This window comes from Piliocolobus tephrosceles, chromosome 8 (genome assembly GCF_002776525.5).
Source record: "Piliocolobus tephrosceles isolate RC106 chromosome 8, ASM277652v3, whole genome shotgun sequence".
Classification (NCBI taxonomy): Eukaryota; Metazoa; Chordata; class Mammalia; order Primates; family Cercopithecidae; genus Piliocolobus; species Piliocolobus tephrosceles.
Window position 1 is genome coordinate 107,062,838 of NC_045441.1, and position 19,176 is coordinate 107,082,013.

The window sequence follows — 19,176 nt, forward strand, 5'->3', positions numbered from 1 at the left end:
AATATCATTATCCACAGCATTAAGCATTCAGATTCAAAGAACCTTAGGGATACAGAGATTTGAGGGATTAGATGAATAAGTTGAGGCCTCTACGACTACTTGCCTAAAGTAATACAGCTCTTTAGTGGTAGAATCAGGACTGGAACATAAGCCTCTTTACTCCTTGTAGTAGAGGTTTTGCTACCATAGAGAAAGACAGGCAAACAAGAATTTTTTCACATAAAAAGTAATTGTGATGTGTAATAGTCCAATTAATGCAGAGATGTTTTAAGCCAGAATAAAGATGGGGAGTTGTTGAAACTAATTTAATTGTGCCTATCTGTTCTTGAAGTAGGGCCTGTTCTTTTATCACATTTATCAATCTTTTTATCCATTCTATTCTATAAATGCATATCACAACTCACTACAGGAGGTGACTGAGTGAGCTTTACAGTGATAAATTTTTCTTGTTAGGAGAAATTACATCCACTAACTTGAGCTACTTCAGCATGAAATTGAAAAAGAATCATTTTGTCTTAATTTACATTCTTGATTCAATGAGAAAAATGTGAATTAACCCAACAGAACTACAGATGCTTGCCTCAGAGACTAAAGGTAAACTAAATTGGTATCATTAGAAGTTCATCAATTTAAACATCCTCCAATTTATTAGAATAGATTTTAAGCAAGGTTATTAAGATTAGTTATGCTGAACCTATATATGTTTCCAAATGTTCATTTTTTACTTTGGTTCAATTTTATTGTTTTTGATACATCTTTATCAATACTCCTGTGCGGTTTTCATTTCTCACCTAAGCTGTGCACATCATTTCTTAATCAAAATCACTGGGATAGTGCTGCAGTTCACTAGCCTTAGGAGCTGCTATTTGCTTTGAATAAATTACATGAAAACATGTTGATTGATAGATGTTGCATGTCAGAAAAGAAGATAACTGTATCTTCTTCAGCTTACTAAAAGGTCATGCACACAGAGTGATAGGAACAGCCACAGACAACTTTGAGATAAAGTGTATCATGAAAAGGTGTGCAATCCTGAAGCTGTGAAACATGGACTTGAAAAGCATTTTCTTTTCAAATAGAAAGAAAGTATATCCAGTTACATTTAAGTGTTAAAGTAAAAATAAAATATACTTCATCTTAACTATATTTCCCAATATTTTAGTAATACACAATCTCTGCTTTTCTCATGTGATTAAAACAGTGAAATTCATAATTATTTTTAATTGATCTTTTAACTTAAAATCTTGTAAGGATATGGAAAAATTTGAGAAAATATCTTAATTTTATAATACACATTTATATAACAGTCTTAGGGAAATGAAATAAATCTACATGTAGATAAATATTTAATATTAATAAACTGGAAACAAGATTTGATAGGCTTTCCTTTTTAACTTGAATCTCCAACATATCTAATTGTGTCTAGAAATAATCTGTGAATTGAGGCTTATGTTTTGTTTTTTGTTTCATTTTTCAGGCGATCGGTATGTTTCTGAAGTGTGGGATTTTAAACTGCATTTACCTAAATGTTTATATTAAAACAAAACCAAAAGCACTTAAAATAAACCTCTGCATGTAAATATTGTAATTTTTTTTTGGTCATTCAGCATACTTAAGGCATATCTGTGCTAATGTTAAGCCTAATATTAAAAAGGAAATTCTGTTCTTTTATTAATATTCTGTATCTTTGCATTCATTAACCTAGCTAAGTTTAGTTAAAAACGAAATCCGACAGTGTTTTGGAAGTATAGTTTTAAAAGTAGGATGGAATGTTTTTAGTTTCAGAAAAAACACTAGCCATGTTCTTATCTATCCCAAATTACTTTGTTCTCCAACAGAGCTGCCAAACTGTCAAACTGTCCAGCTTCAGTATATAACAAAGATTCTGTTGTATTGTAAAGATATTCATAACAATTTTTATGGAAGGCTGAAAGTGTATAAGTTCACAGTTGTAGCGATAACATGGCACTCTTCACTGTTTGGCTTGTTTATATTGGCACAGATCCCCAAAGCGGAGACTGACAGAGTCATGCAGAAATCTGGTATTTGAGTTGAAATTTACACACTTTAAGTGATGAACTAAACAGGCTGGTGTTTTCTTTTTCTTACTCAAAAAGTGCAAGGTTACACAATACAGACGGTTTTCATCTTTTCCCATAAATGCACAGATTCCTGGGATATAAATGACTGAATTCATCACCAATTCATCAGGGACGCTGAGCTATGCAGTTCTGTTTACAGTGGCAGAAAGTTAATATAAATTTTCATCAGAAGGGGAAGTTTACACATATGATTCTATTTGTCCTTCATTATTAGCACCTGAGTCTAGGCTAGAACGCATAATTGTCTACAGGCACAGGCCAAATAGATGCAAGGGAAAGGCAAATAAGCACACCAAAAATAATTTTATGGTTGTCTGTTACAATTCTCTCACTGGGATTCTTAATCTAGAAAATCAATAAACAACAGGAGTGAAACTCTTTTCCTCTGCTCAGGCATGGCACAGCCGAAAGTAGCACACAGAAAAACCATTGTGCTTCTTTTTGTTTTAGTTTATTCTTTCTGTGAAGTTTATTGGATCCCCTTTTTCCTCAAGCAAAATATATCCTGAGTCAGTCTGCTGTTTTTTATACATTTTTCAATCATTTTTTTGGTTCAAGTGACAGCAAATTTGACCTGGCAAAATAGTACCTTCATTTAATTTTTGAAAATAAGTTAATTTAGGAGTATCTATTTATCATAAAGATTTAAAAATTTTTTTATTGTATTACCATCTGAACATTTGTGGAAACTCAGACATTACAGTAGACCAGTGCTTTCTAAGGATGACATGGCTAACCCACACTAATGACAAAGCCAAGATCAATGATCCTGATTTTAGGGTAATGGACGTCTATTCCCTAATATATCTTGATATATTAAAAGATATATATTAAAAGTAGCCTATTTGTGGATATCATGCTCTGTCAACATCAAGGATACATTTATTATATCTAATTTTATATTTCATGCTTGTTTTAATATAATTTATTTTGTTGGAATTATTATTTAATATAGTTATTTAATATAATTTATTTTGTTGGAATTGTGTCTTTTAAGTTAAAATAAGCTAAATTAACCCATCTTTTACCCACTGTTGAAAGTTGTTTACTTTTTCCCCAAATCTGGACCTCAGTATCAACTTTCACATTATTTTATTCTTCTGGTTGACTTTGTTGATAAATAGCCTATGCTCTTTTTTGTCCCCATTTGTTCCTTAATAAAATATTGCTACTTCTGTGTTTAGTAGCCTAATTTTAATATAGTTAAAATTATATTAAAATTTAATATAAATAAATTTTACTTTTATTGATTTGTAGATAAATAATAATGTTCATTAAAGAAAAGACCATATATTTCTAACAAGCATAAAGAAAAATGTAGACTTAATACAACTTATGGAGGTTTAAATGCCAAATGTGACTAGGTAGTACATAAAAATAAATTATTGGAAAAAGATTTTGAAAGCAGTTGCACAGTTTTTGCAAATACATGTTTTGATAATTTTTCACACAGGTTAATTTAAAAGCAACAGAGCTAATTTTTACTATAATCTATAAAATCAATTCAATTTCTTTGTTTTTCTAATTTGCTTGTCAAAATCTTACAGTCTGTATTCTACATTAAATGTTACATTGATAATTTTAAGCAATTATTCAGAATCTTTCATTACATTTTTCTCTCCATTTGCCCTACTTACAATGAAAATTTATACATTTCTTTCACTTAAATTTCTCAAGAGAATGTTGAGCCATGATGATAGTATCTACCTTTCACCTATACTTATGCAGATTATACTCCCAGCAACATTTGTATAGTAAGTACAATTCCATAATTTTTCTGATGTACTACATTTAACTGATGTTATTTCTGTTCTTTGATATTAACATTATAAATAGTTCCAGTATATTTTACTAATTTTTAAGTAACATTTACTAAAGTTACATAAAGTGTTTATAATACATTTCATCTTTTATATTTATGGTTTCCCTATTAAAATATTTGAGAAGAGGCTGTATCAATATTCACCCAAAAGAGAAAAAGAGTCATACAGAGAATGTTGTGTCAATATGATAAGCATCTGGATGAAAACTAAACAAATTATGCAAATGGACAGATGTTTTCTGTATAAAATATGTGGATAGATTTTTCAGGTTTCATCCAGATGTTTGGAATCATGTGGATGTAATCATGACCTCTTTGTGACCCTTTCTTTCGCTATCACATGCAGATTAAATGACTCAGTTAAAAGCATTGGTATTAGATTTTAAAAATGCTCAGGATCTCATTTAGCCTTGACTTTAGTGTTTTTTTCACTAGAACAACCTGAACTACTAAGTCTCCAGACACAATTAGTTTGACTGCCTTTAATTTAAAAATTACTAAATATTAGTTGGTTACTTATCAACTCAAATCATGCATTTAGATTTTCATATATGCATATCTTCAAACATAGTTCTGACTTCTCATTTCTCCATTTTCCTTTGTTGTCTGTTTCTTTTTTTGGAATAAAACCTCACTAATTTATCTAATAAATTTCAGATTAATTAAACAAGTTACTCATTAAATCAAGATTATAGGGGAAGGATTTAAGGAATCAAATTGTTTTCAAACACTTGAACTAATGTAGGAGCACTCATTCTCATATAAATAGTGTGCTAATTACAAATTATTCTTTTCTGTTAATTAAGACAGGTCAGCAGGATTTCTACTTGGCAACACTTAGCTTAAGTGTTCAAGTTGCTATATGTACTTGAAGTTAATGAAACTGAATTACCTTTAAAATGTCAGGCTTTTCAGGCTTTTCATTATTTTCTGTGATTATTTGCACTCATTCCTTTTAATTATTTTAATGCAGAGAGATTTAATTTTATATGCATATTTATCTATCAATTTTATAAATTATTTTAGCAGTATTTAAAGATTAAATAATAGGTGAAGTTAGGATAATCACTCTCCCCCCACAAAAAAAAAAAAATCAACACAAAAATTTTTGTGCTGTCTAATTGATTTCAGAATGAAACTAGAAAGCCCTTACCAACCTGTTACAACTTCTTTTGGGGGTCTTCATTTCTACCATTTTTAAAACCACGTCATAAATGGCAGGTAGATATTCCCTTATGTGATCTGTAGGTTTTTTGTGTATTCAGAAGGATTCTACAGTTAAACCTCTCTTTAATGGATACAAATGCTGTTTTTAAAAGTCATGTATTTTATGCATAAGGGGAGGGGAGTTGGGAGAATAGTAGTAGACCCGATGCATATTTCCATGCTGGTTCCAAACTCCAGCAATCTCATTCTACTTACTTTTTTGTAGCATACTGTTTCTTGAACATGTGTTTATATATACTATTTGCCGTTTTTAGCTCTTTGAAACACCTTAAAATGAACAACCTTTTTATCTTTTCTACTTCCATCCCCACATTCAAAACAACAAAAAAAGGCATTAATAATAACGGTCAGATCAGTACCTACAAAAGTATGTAGCACTTGGCAGATGCTCAATGAATACTTGCTTAGTGAATGAACAAATATATTGACAGGAAAACAATAATGATTATTGTTTATTCATACTAAGGAGACATGAACAATGACATTGAGCAATTTACCAACTAATCAAGATCAGTTACGTATACATTACTATGTGAACTTTGGCAAGATTACACTATTCTGGCCTAAGTTTTCTGTCTTTTTGGTTTGTCTTATTTCTACTTTGTCTTTATGTTAGTGTAATTCTTGCAACTCCAAAATGTCTTCATATTTTTTCATAAAACTGAGGTCTTAATCATGGTACTCTTGTATCAATTATGTAAGTATAATTTCATTGAAACTAAGACAGAAATCATATATTTGTACTACCAAAATGTTAATACAGGAAAATTTAATCATGTATTATCAAATTTTATTAATCACTTTTATGTCACCTCTTTGAATAGTTATTTGAGATTTATTTTCCATATATATATATATATAAATCAAAGTATGTTTTCCCATTTTTTATTTTTATAATTGCATGGAGTCAGAGTTCTTGAAGATGTTTAAATGTCAGCATCAATGGTTACACCAAATATTTCACATTTATTGAAACCTAATTTAAATTTATACAATATTGTTTCAAATATTGTACAACTTCAAAGTTCTCAGGGCTCCAGAACTGGCCTGATTTCATTGATTAAGTACTCAGTGGTTGGCACTCTCTAGAACTTCCTCAATGATTGATGGAACATTGAATCTAAGAGAAGCTTTCAGGAGATATATAAGCTATAAGCTATAAGCTATATTTATTGTTGGGCTAATGTATGCTTATTGTAGGAGTATGTATCTTTGTAGAATGTTGAATTGTTTTTCATATCAGGCCTTTAAAATAAAAAGAGCTGTTACTCAATGATAAAATATAAAATGTTTTCTAATGCTATGTTTAACAATCTTTAATAACCACTCATCTCTGAAAATAAATACTGTTGATGTTTAAAACCCAAAGAAACATTATCAATTGGTTTCTTGGAAGTAATACATTCTTGTGAAATTAAATTCTTACCCCTACCCCCAAATAAATGAAAAACAAACTTTTGTAACAATAACTAATAAGCTGTGTATCTAATTAGACAAAATGGAAAATCTATCGATCCTACCTGATTTCTTTCTTGTCAGGCGTCTAAAATTCTCTATTAATTTCCTTAAAGCTATCTTAGCAAGTAGAAGTGAAGCTATTCTAAATAGTGTTGCATTGACAGCTACTTATTTATTCATAATTGTGATGATGTGTTTTCCGGGATGCAATTTCACCATTCTGTACATAGAGTGATGTTACTTGTTTTATTTGACCAAAAGTTGAAATTGAACTGGATCTTGGATCTGTAAATATATTCCTCATCTCAGGGATAATGAGATGTTAAAAACTGAGAAATAAACAAATTAGGAAATTAATTTTTTCACAAAAAATTGAAAAGTCTGGAAGTCATTGCTTGCTGGCATTGACTCAATGGCTGAAGGATGTTACACCTGAAGTTTTGGTAATAATATGTCCTTTATAGTCACAAGATAGTGGGGACTATGTCCCAATACATGCAGAAATAAGGGGAAGGCCACAGGACTAAAGAATGCCTATATTAGGAAAGTAACTCCCCTGTAGACTTTTGCTGATGTGTCATCTATTAACACTATGTTCCATAGATACCCCTAACTTTAAGGGAGAGAGAGAGAAGTTTTCACCAGTACACATTATCTTCTCTAATAAAGTCATGTTTGTTAGTAAGGAGGAAGGAGGCAATATATATTGAGTATTCCCCTAGAAGACTCTGCCACAGAGATGGATATAAGTTCATTTCACCTAAGAACAAAGGGTGATATTTATCATTCATCCAATGAGACATTAAGTGCTTGCTGTATGTCAGAAACTGTCCTAGGTGATAGAAATACAAAAATGAATAGATAGGACATATTTCTCACCCTGAAAGCACGCATACTTTTTTAAAAACATATTTTATTAAATAATTAAAGTATTAATTTAAATGTGATAGTGGATTGGCTAGGAAGTAACAAGCACAACTTTTTCTGCTTGGGAAAAAGTCAGGGGACTATAATGAAAGGGAAACTCAAGCTTAGTCCTAAAAGATGAGTAGGTTTGAGAAATATGCAAAAGGAGAGGAAGAGTGGGAAGGAAAAAAGCTTTCCCTGGCAGAGGGATCATCCAGTTCAAAAGTGTAGAGTCATTTATTCATTTAGCAATTGTTTTTTAGCAGCTAGTTGTGAAGTAGAGTGAGCCAATAAGTGAGGACACATGAATGACTAAAACTGAAATGAACTTCACCTTCTAGAGCCTGTGGTCTAGTCCTACAAAAGTATGTGGTCTTAGTGCTTTGGCCCAGCTGGAGCACAGGATGCCTGTACAGAAGGCGAGCCCTTATAGAACTCAAGAAATCTCCTTAGGGATACGAATTAAGGAGAAAAGGAGCAGGGCACCTAAAGGGTGGAGCTGTAAGACCCCATCCTCACTTTTGACCTGTTAATTGTTTTAGAAAGGTGAGCCATTAAATAGATTTTTAGCAGAGAATGATACAATCAAGTTTGAATTTTATAAGGTTAGAGTAACAGCCGTAAAAAGGATTGATCTGGGCTAAACTTTAAGAATTAAAATTGGGTATTCACTTAGTAGATTGCTCTGATAGACCAACAAGAGATAAGACCTGAGACTGAGGCTGTAGTTACAGTAATGTAGAGTAATGAGTATAGCAAATACTAAGGAAGCAGTATTAACAAGACATGGGGAAGGTTTGGATGGAAGGGTGGCCAGGATAAATCAAGCATATCTCTAAAAGTTTTTAGACTTCTATTATGAGGAACACTATTAAAAAGATCTTAAGGAGGTAAAGGAGCAAGCTTTGTGTATTTGAGAGATTCTAGATAGAGGGAACAGTATGTGCAGTGGCGTTAAGATGGAAGTGTGCTTTCTCTGAGGTTTAGCAAGGATACCAGTGTGTCTGGAGCAGAGTGAGCAAAGGGTATAACAGTATGAAAGTTAGAGTCTTCAGGATAGCAGTTGGACAGTTTACGTACAGATTGTATTCTAAACAAGACAGGAAGTCCATGGAGGCCTTAGAAAAGGGAATTAACATGATGTGGCTTAAGGGTTTTTTTGGGTGTTTTTGTTTTTGTTGTTGTTGTTTTGTTTTGTTTTTTGGGACAGAGTTTTGCTCTTGTTGCCCTGGCTGGAGTGCAGTAATTTTTAAAAGGTTTATTTTGGCTGCTCTGTGCAAAATATTTTGAAGGCAGTGGAAAGGGGAAAATGGAAAAAATAGAAGGGTATTATGAAAGTCCAGGGAAGAAATGATAGGAGCTTGAACTAGGCTGTGTGCAGTGGAAGTGGTATAAAGTTTTATAAATTCTGGGTGCATTTCAAAGATTTTGTTAATTTTTGATAGGTCGATGTGAGTTTGTCGGAGATAAAGGGGAATCAAGGATGATCGCAACATCTGGGGTTAGTTCAAATTAGTGAATTGAAAAAGAGCAGAAGGGTACTTGTTTGTTTTGTTTTGTTTTCTTTGGTGGTGGGGGGCTTGTTAATAAGGAGTTCAGTTGATAAATTATTAAATTTCATAATTTTATTTGAGAAACAAATGGCATGATCAAGGCAAATGGACAAATTCAGGGAGTTCATGGGAGACATGGGAACTGTAGATAAAAATCTATGAGTTGCCAGCATATAGATGATATACAAGATCATGAGTCTGAGTAAGACCACCTAGTGAATTAATGAAGAGTTTAGAGGAAAAGGGAAGGGAAGAATAGGGGTAAAGAGAGGGGAAAAAAGGTGCTCACAAACACTTTAAGATTAGGAGAGGTAGAAAACATGGTCAGAAAGCTGAGAAGTAGCAGCCAGTGCACAGAGTGATAAGAAGAAGGAAAGGTAGATGAGAACTGGGAAAAGACTGACATCAAATGATGAGCAGAGGAAGAGAAGCTCACAATACATTTTTGTCCAGACTACTTTCATGGCTTATTAGAAGTGAGATTCATGTTACTATATCCTATTTTGAACTTTCACATTTAAAGTAAGTGTACAGAAGAGACGTCCTGAAAGAGGTGGATCAAAATTTTCATCTCAGTGTAATTGAGCTGTACTGATTGCTGGTACAGACAGACGGTTTTCATTTTCCATGACTGATATGCTATTCTCTCTTCATAGTTAAATTTTTGAAGGCCAGTATTTATTCCATTCAATTATCTCTTTATGGCCATGGCATTTATTTGGTGTTTAAGGCATGTTAGAACAAAGAAGAGGAAATGGGTTGGAAAAGGATAGTGAATAAAAATAGGATAAGAAGAAGAGTACAAGAGTAGATGTAATTCATACTTGTGCTTCTACGAAAGGGCTCATTTTGCATATTTGTAACTTACAAGGTTGATTTTATAATTTCAAACTTTTCCTTAAGTTAAGATTTCCCACAGACAAATGTAATCTTTTGAACCAAACGGATATAAAGATAGAATAAAAGGCACTTTAAAAAGTATGTCTTTTACCACAATGAGATACCATTTCATGCCAGTTAGAATGGCGATTATTAAAAAGTCAGGAAACAACAGATACTGGAGAGGATGTGGAGAAATAGGAATGCTTTTACACTGTTGGTGGGAGTATAAATTAGTTGAACCGTTGTGGAAGACAGTGTGGTGATTCCTCAAAGATCTAGAAACAGAAATACCATCTGACCCAGCAATCCTATTACTGGATATATACCCAAAGGATTATAAACATTCTGCTATGAAGACACATGCACACATATGTTTATTGCAGCACTAGTCACAATAGCAAAGACTTGAAACCTACCCAAATGCCCATCAATGATAAACTCAATAAACAATATGTGGCACATACACACCCTGGAATACTATGCAGCCGTAAAAAAGGATGAGTTCATATCCTTTGCAGGGACATGGAGGAAGCTGAAAACCATCATTCTCAGCAAACTAACACAAGAACAGAAAATCACACTGCATGTTCTCACTCATAAGTGGGAATTGAACAATGAGAACACATGGAAATGGGGAGGGGAACATCACACACCAGGGCCTGTCAGGTGATGGAGGGCAAGGGGAGGGATGGCATTAGGAGAAATACCTAATGTAGATGATGGGTTGATGGGTGCAGCAAACCACCATGGCACATGTATACCTATGTAACAAGTCTGCACGTTCTGTACATGTATCTCAGAACTTAAAATATAATATATATATATATTTTTTAAGTACCTACTGATATTTCTCAACGTCTCTTGATACAAACTGGTTGTGTGCTGGTGCAGTGAAAACAGATAGGAATCCAAGAAAGACTCTTGCAACAGAAAGCTTTTGTATCAGTGAGTGTGAGGGTTGGGGGAAGGAATAATTTCAGTGGAGAGCCAAAGACTAGCCAGATTTTTAGAGGAGAATTTATCAGACAACTTGCCTTAGGACATGTTTTGGAATGTAGTAGAGGAGAAGTTAAATTTCAGGGGAGAGATGATGGCTAGACAGTTACACTACAAAATAGAAATTTCTTCTTATTATTGGTACATTAAATGTATAATTCATTAATAACTTTAATGAAGGATATTCTACTGTTGTATTTCCAACCAACTTTTGCCTTCATTATTTATCTCTTGAAAGCCAACATATTCTTTTCTGTAAATTTGAGGTTATGTTTAATTGCTAAAATTGTATTCTGCATAATCATTTACTTTGTCCATGTTTTAATGTTTTATAATTATTATTGTAATTAATTTTCAGTAATATGGCTTAAAATACTAGTTTCTATCCAAAAATTATTTTAAAACACCAAATAAATGAATAGAATAAATTGGAATTTAAATAATAAGACTATATATCATTATTATTAATTTATCAGCTGAAAGTTATTATATTGTTATAACTTAAGGGTTTGATTTTTGTTTTGGTATAGTTTGGATTTTTTTGTTAATATAATTAGTTATTAGCTTTATATTTGTGAAAAGTCATGTTCTAGTGCCTTGCACAGCCTTTTCCAATTTATGTTATTGCAAGACCTTCTCAAAGTGAACAGAAAAGCAGAGCTTTTAATAATACAGAAGCAAGACTATACTTTCAGGGATCATTTCTATAGTTTATTACTAGAGAAATTTCTCTGAACATGTAGAGAACCGACCACTGCTCAGTGAAATAAAAGAGGACACAAACAAATGGAAGAACATACCATGCTCATGGATAGGAAGAATCAATATCATGAAAATGGCCATACTGCCCAAGGTTATTTATAGATTCAATGCCATCCCCATCAAGCTACCAATGAGTTTCTTCACAGAATTGGAAAAAACTGCTTTAAAGTTCATATGGAACCAAAAAAGAGCCCGCATTGCCAAGACAATCCTAAGTCAAAAGGACAAAGCTGGAGGCATCACGCTACCTGACTTCAAACTATACTACAGGGCTACAGTAACCAGAAGAGCATGGTACTGGTACCAAAACAGAGATATAGACCAATGGAACAGAACAGAGTCCTCAGAAATAATACCACACATCTACAGCCATCTGATCTTTGACAAACCTGAGAGAAACAAGAAATGGGGAAAGGATTCCCTATTTAATCAATGGTGCTGGGAAAATTGGCTAGCCATAAGTAGAAAGCTGAAACTGGATCCTTTCCTTACTCCTTATACGAAGATTAATTCAAGATGGATTAGAGACTTAAATGTTAGACCTAATACCATAAAAACCCTAGAAGAAAACCTAGGTAGTACCATTCAGGACATAGGCATGGACAAGGGCTTCATGTCTAAAACACCAAAAGCAACGGCAACAAAAGCCAAAATTGACAAATGGGATCTAATTAAACTAAAGAGCTTGTGTACAGCAAAAGAAACTACCATCAGAGTGAACAGGCAACCTACAGAATGGGAGAAAATTTTTGCAATCTACTCATCTGACAAAGGGCTAATATCCAGAATCTACAAAGAACTCAAACAAATTTACAAGAAACAAACAAACAACCCCATCAAAAAGTGGACAAAGGATATGAACAGACATTTCTCAAAAGAAGACATTCATACAGCCAACAGACACATGAAAAAATGCTCATCATCACTGGCCATCAGAGAAATGCAAATCAAAACCACAATGAGATACCATCTCACACCAGTTAGAATGGCAATCATTCAAAAGTCAGGAAACAACAGGTGTTGGAGAGGATGTAGAGAAATAGGAACACTTTTACACTGTTGGTGGGATTGTAAACTAGTTCAACCATTATGGAAAACAGTATGGCGATTCCTCAAGGATCTAGAACTAGATGTACCATATGACCCAGCCATCCCACTACTGGGTATATACCCAAAGGATTATAAATCATGCTGCTATAAAGACACATGCACACGTATGTTTATTGTGGCACTATTCACAATAGCAAAGACTTGGAATCAACCCAAATGTCCATCAGTGACAGACTGGATTAAGAAAATGTGGCACATATACACCATGGAATACTATGCAGCCATAAAAAAGGATGAGTTTGCGTCCTTTGTAGGGACATGGATGCAGCTGGAAACCATCATTCTTAGCAAACTATCACAAGAACAGAAAACCAAATACCACATGTTCTCACTCATAGGTGGGAACTGAACAATGAGATCACTTGGACTCGGGAAGGGGAACATCACACACCGGGGCCTATCATGGGGAGGGGGGAGTGGTGAGGGGGGAGGGATTGCATTGGGAGTTATACCTGATATAAATGATGAATTGATGGGTGCTGACGAATTGATGGGTGCAGCACACCAACATGGCACAAGTATACATATGTAACAAACCTGCACGTTATGCACATGTACCCTAGAACTTAAAGTATAATAAAAATAAATAAAAAATAAAAAAATAATAATACAAAAGCATGTTTATAAATATTTTCATTAAGTTTCACTAACAGGCAGTCCCTTACTTCTCAATAGGCATTATTACATACAATCATTTCTATGTCCATTGTTCAGAAATTTTTGTTATAGAAACAATGTTGTATATGATCCCATACCAATTCTCAAAAGCTTATATATAACCATAACATAACTTAAGTAATACTAACAGAGTAATGTCTGGACCCTTTGTGTCTGAGTCCAGATCTCTGAGGCCTAGAACAGAATGGGATGGAAGTGGCTCCATGTAACAGTTCTCATGGAAGCACATGGAGCAGTTTCTCACAGCATGAATGAGCAAAGGTTTGCTCAGTAATTTCTGATGGGGTTCTGTAGGGAGGATAGAGTGAATAAGGAATATTGTCTTTAAGAAGGGATGTCGTCTTTTGGGAACTGAATAGAGAATAGGATAATCTCAATTTTTTAAGTCATAATTTTGTTTTTATGTATGCACTTTAAAAATTAGCAGTCTAGTGAAGAAAATGAAAGAAAATATTGGGATTCTTGGGGTCAAATTAATACTATTTTAAAAACTAGACTGGGTGTGGTGACTCACACCTGTAATCCTGGCACTTTGGAAGGCTAAGGCAGGTGGATCATGAGATCAAGAGATCAAGACCATCCTGGCCACTGTTTCTACTAAAAATACAAAAATTAGCTGGGTGTGGTGGCACGCGCCTGTAGTCCCAGCTACTCGGGGGGCTGAGGCAGGAGAATCACTTGTACGCAGGAGGCGGAGGCTGCAGTGAGCTGAGATCACTTGCCACTGCACTCCAGCCTGGCGACAGAGCAAGACTCCATCTCAAAACAAAACAAATAACAACAACAAAAAACCCACTATTACCTTGGTAAATTACTCAACCTCTCTAGTACTACTTTCATAATACAGTGTGAGGAGATTTAATGAAATATTCTCCAGAGTGCTTTTTTAGCTGTAAAATGTTATATTCTGCCATTGTAGTTTCAGTAATGAATACAATGTAGTGGAAACAGACTTAAAAAATGGTCAGGGGACATCTTCTTACTTTCCATGCTTTGTGTAATAAATTGGGATGTTGTTATGATTAATAACAGTAGTAATAAATATGACTATAATTAGTAAGGTATCAAAATTTACCTAGTAAAGAAGTAGTTATCAGTTTTGGCTTATAATTAGAATCACTTAGATAGCTTTTTAAAAAAAAATAGATATTCGCCGGGCGCGGTGGCTCAAGCCTGTAATCCCAGCACTTTGGGAGGCCGAGACGGGCGGATCACAAGGTCAGGAAATCGAGACCATCCTGGCTAACCCGGTGAAACCCCGTCTCTACTAAAAAATACAAAAAAACTAGCCGGGCGAGGTGGCAGGCGCCTGTAGTCCTAGCTACTCGGGAGGCTGAGGCAGGAGAATGGCGTGAACCCGAAAGGCGGAGCCTCAAACCTAATTAAATCAGAATCTTTAGGAGTTCAGCCTAAGATTCTGTCTTTATAACATAGCCTTCTGTGGGATTCTGATGATGCTCTGAGTAAAGAGGCATTGTAGTAGATGTCCTTAGTGAACTGAAATGAAAATTTAGCATAATTTGATATTTTCATAAAAAGTTTTATATAGAAGAGCCCTAGCAATTGGTTTGTTTTCAGTATTTTTCATACTCTTTCTGAAGTCCTATTTAAACATAAATCTGCAGAGTAAACCATTTCTTCTTAAAGGTAAATTTCAGCTAAAAAGTCCTAATTTTTAGAATCTTGCATAATATAATTTTCTCATTTAAGTGTTCTTTATATTTAGTGTTAAATTATGCTTTTTTATATATCATAAGCAAAAGGCATATAGGAAATGGCAAACTGTTGCCTATTTTAAATCAAAATAGGGTCCAAACTGCTAAGATATATTTCAAATGTGTGAAGATATTTGTGGCATTGTGGCCATACCCAAGTACAAATTTTATCACTAACATTTCTTAAATTAATAAGTTAACATTGTACATATGTGTGTATCTATATTTCAAGAACATTTTTAAAATTGATATTAACATTGTGTCTTATATACATGCCATGAATATATACAATACTATGTTGTATGTATACAAAGTTATATTGTATATATACATGCTGTTTTTGTATAAGTATGCATTGCAGAATGACTAAACTAAGTGAATTAATATATACTTTACCTCACATGCTTATCATTTTGTTATGATAAGAATATTTTAAAAATCTACTTTCTTAGCTATTGTCTATTATAGTATACTTTGTCATTAACTATCATCACTATGATGTCCAACAGATATCTTAAATTTATTCCTCCTGTCTAAGTGAAATTTTATGTATTTTGACCAACATCTCCCCAATCCCTTATCCTCCCTCCTAGCCTCTGGTAACCACCATATTACTCTATTTCTATTAGTTCAACTTTTTAGATTTCACATACAAGTAACATCATGGAATATTTGTCTTTCTATACCTGGTTTATTTCACTTAACATAATGTCTTCTAGATTCATCCATGTTGTCACAAATGACACAGTTTTCTTTTTTAGAGCTGAATAGTTTGATTCCATATCTTAGCTATTGTAAATAATGCTGCAAGAGCATATCTTTGACATACTAATTTCATTCTATTTGAACATATACCCAGTAGTGGGATTGCTGCATCATATGGTAGTTCTATTTTTAATTTTTTGAGAAACTTCCATACTGTTTTCTATAATAGCTGTGCCAATTTGTATTCCTACCAAGAGCATACAAAGGTTTCACATCCTCACCAATACTTAGTAATTTTTTTTTTTTTTTTTTTTGAGACAGTCTCATACTGTTGTCAGGGCTGGAGTGCAGTGGCACAGTCTTGGCTCACCGCAACCTCTGCATCCTGGGTTCAAGCAATTCTCTTGCCTCAGCCTCCCAAGTAGCTGGAACTGCAGGTGCATGCCACCATTGTCAGCTAATTTTTGTATTTTTAGTAGAGATGGGGTTTCACCATGTTGCCCAGAATGGTCTCAATCTCTTGACCTCGTGATCCAGCTGCCTCAGCCTCCCAAAGTGCTGGGATTACAGGCATGAGCCACTGTGCCCAGCCTTTGTCTTTTAATAATAACCATTCTAACAGGTGTGAGATGATATGTCATTGTGGTTTTAGTTTGTATTGATCTGATGATGAGTGATGTCAAGCAGTTTTTATATACCTGTTGGTCATGTGTATGTCTTCTTTTGAAAAATGTCTATTCAGGTTCTTTGCCCATTTTTTAATCAAACTACTTGTTTTCTTATTATTGATTTGTTTGAAGTTCTCATATATGTTGAATGTTTAATTTCTTATTAGATGTATGATTTGCAAATATTTTCTCCCATTCCATAAGTTGTCTCTTTATTGTTTATTTCCTTTACTGGGCAGAAGCTTTTTTTTTAGTTTGAAGCAATCCCATCTATCTATTTCTGCTTTTATTGCCTGTGGTTTGGGGCTCATATCCAAATAATTATTGCCTACACCAATGTATTGGAGCTTTCCCCTTGTATTTTCTTCTAGTACAGTTTTATATCTACATTTATAGCTGTTTATGGTGTGAGATGAGGGTCCAATTTCGTTTTGCATATCCAGAAGATATCTAGTGGATATCCACTTTTCCCTGTACCATTTATGAAGAGATTGCCTTTTCCCCTTTATGTGTTCTTAACGTGTTTGTAGGAAATCAACTGACTGTAAATGCGTGGATTTATTTCTGGGTCCTCTTTTCTATTTCACTGATCTTTGTGTCTGTTTTTATGCCAGTACCCTGCTGTTTTCATTGCTATAGCTTCATAGTAGATTTTGAAAAGCAGATAGTTGTGATACCTCCAGCTTGGTCTTTTTTGCTCAAGATTGTTTTGACTATTGGGGTCTTTTGTGATTTCATACAAATTTTAAGATCTTTTTTTCTATTTCTGTGAAAAATATCATTTGAATTTTGATAGCAATTGTATTGAATCTGTGGATAGCTTGGGGCAGTATAGACATTTTAACAATATTAATTCCCCAATCCATGAACATGGGATATCTGTCCATTTGTTGGTGTCTTCTTCTATTTCTTTCATCATTGTTTTATCATTTTCTGTGTACAGATCTTTCACCTCCTTGGTTATATTTATTGCTAAGTAATTTTTGATGGCCATTATAAGCAAATACCATTTTAAATTGATTTTGTAAACATCCCAGGTAACCCATGGAAAGAACTTCTATTATATTTGTAAGTCTGTACATGTTTTGTCCACCCCCTTTTTATACCACTGTATATATAAAATACAAAACAAATTAAAGTAATATATTTTGAAATATATTTTTCAGCAAAGGATCAAAACACTGCACAGTGTTTGTAAGTGAAGTGTGTTTTAATAATATTCCATGAAATTTATGAAATTTAAGTGTTCTTATTGTCCTTGTATAGGAAAATATTTTTATACTTTTTCCCCGAGTGGAAATTGATTGACTAACTTACTAGAAATAATGCTTGACAGTGAGATATTATACAGATATCACAGTGTAATAAAGTTAATATTCTAATAATTGCCTATAACAGTAACAATGCTTTGACCCAAAGATTCCATGGAATTTTTTTTTTTGAGACGGAGTCTCACTCTGTTGTCCAGGCTGGAGTACAGTGGCATGATCTCAACTCACTGCAGCCTCCACCTCCCAGGTTCAAGCAATTGTCCTGCCTCAGTCTCCTGAGTAGCTGGGACTACAGGCACAGGCCACCACGCCTGGCTAATTTTTTTTTTTTTTTTTGTATTTTTAGTAGAGTTGGGGTTTCACCATGTTGGCCAAGCTGGTCTTGAACTCCTGATGTCAAGTGATCTTCTCGCCTCGGTCTCCCAAAGTGCTGGGATTACAGACATGAGCCACTATGCCTGGCCCTATAATTTTAAGAATGTAAAATTTTGCTTGAGTTAATCACTTTGTTAGTTATTTGCTATCATTCTTCACATAAGTAGACATAGAAATGAAAGAAATTTAAAATATCATACTGTTATTTGTCAGTTTTCATCACTGTCATTATTCTTACTTTGTACTATGTGTCTATTCTACTCCACCATTCTCCTCTAGTGCCTGTTATCTAACTTATCTTCGCAGCAACTTTTTATTCCACAGAATGTTACTGCCCTGTAGATAGATGTGCTCAAGGTGTTCTTTATCTCATCCCCTACATACATTTCTTGTCTCTTGTTTCCAAGACACATTAAATATGGCACAGCTAAGATCTTTAAAATAATTTTTAATTAAAGAAGAGTAGGGAGGTAGCAGTACCATAGAGGCTCAAATCTTGAGTGTCTAATTTGGTGTTGGCAGGGTAAGATTTTGACAAGAGCCCTTTTATAAAAATAGCTATTTCCATGGCTGTGGAATCACAGGAAGGTCCTGAGTGTGTATTTTGGATTTGTCCTCAAATTTCAGAATGCCTCATTTCTGTATACCAGTGTCCCAGCTGTTGCAGACTTTGTAATGCGTTAGTATTGGACTCAGAAACTGAGTTTCTGCCAGAGGATTCTGGCAGTAAGCATCCTCCTATAACAACAGACAAGTGGTAGGAGTAGAAATCCCAGGGGACTTCACAATAGCATATCTTAGGATTCAGTGTAATGGCTTAACTTCAATATAAAGGTGATCAGAGTTAAGTACAGCTTATTGTTCCACTCTGGTGTGTGGTCTGTTAGGTGCCAGTTATGTAAATGACGATAATTACAAGAGAGTGCCAAAATGTGTCCTCCATGAG

The 19,176-nt window shown here is 34.0% G+C and overlaps 1 protein-coding gene and 1 pseudogene across 7 annotated transcripts in view; both read left to right on the forward strand.

The window, feature by feature from the left end:
• Positions 1-19,176, forward strand: part of FOXP2 (forkhead box P2) — a 277,840-nt gene that overhangs the window by 82,534 nt on the left and 176,130 nt on the right. The gene's annotated exons all lie outside the window — the stretch shown is intronic.
• Positions 11,626-11,709, forward strand: LOC111553444 (annotated as a pseudogene).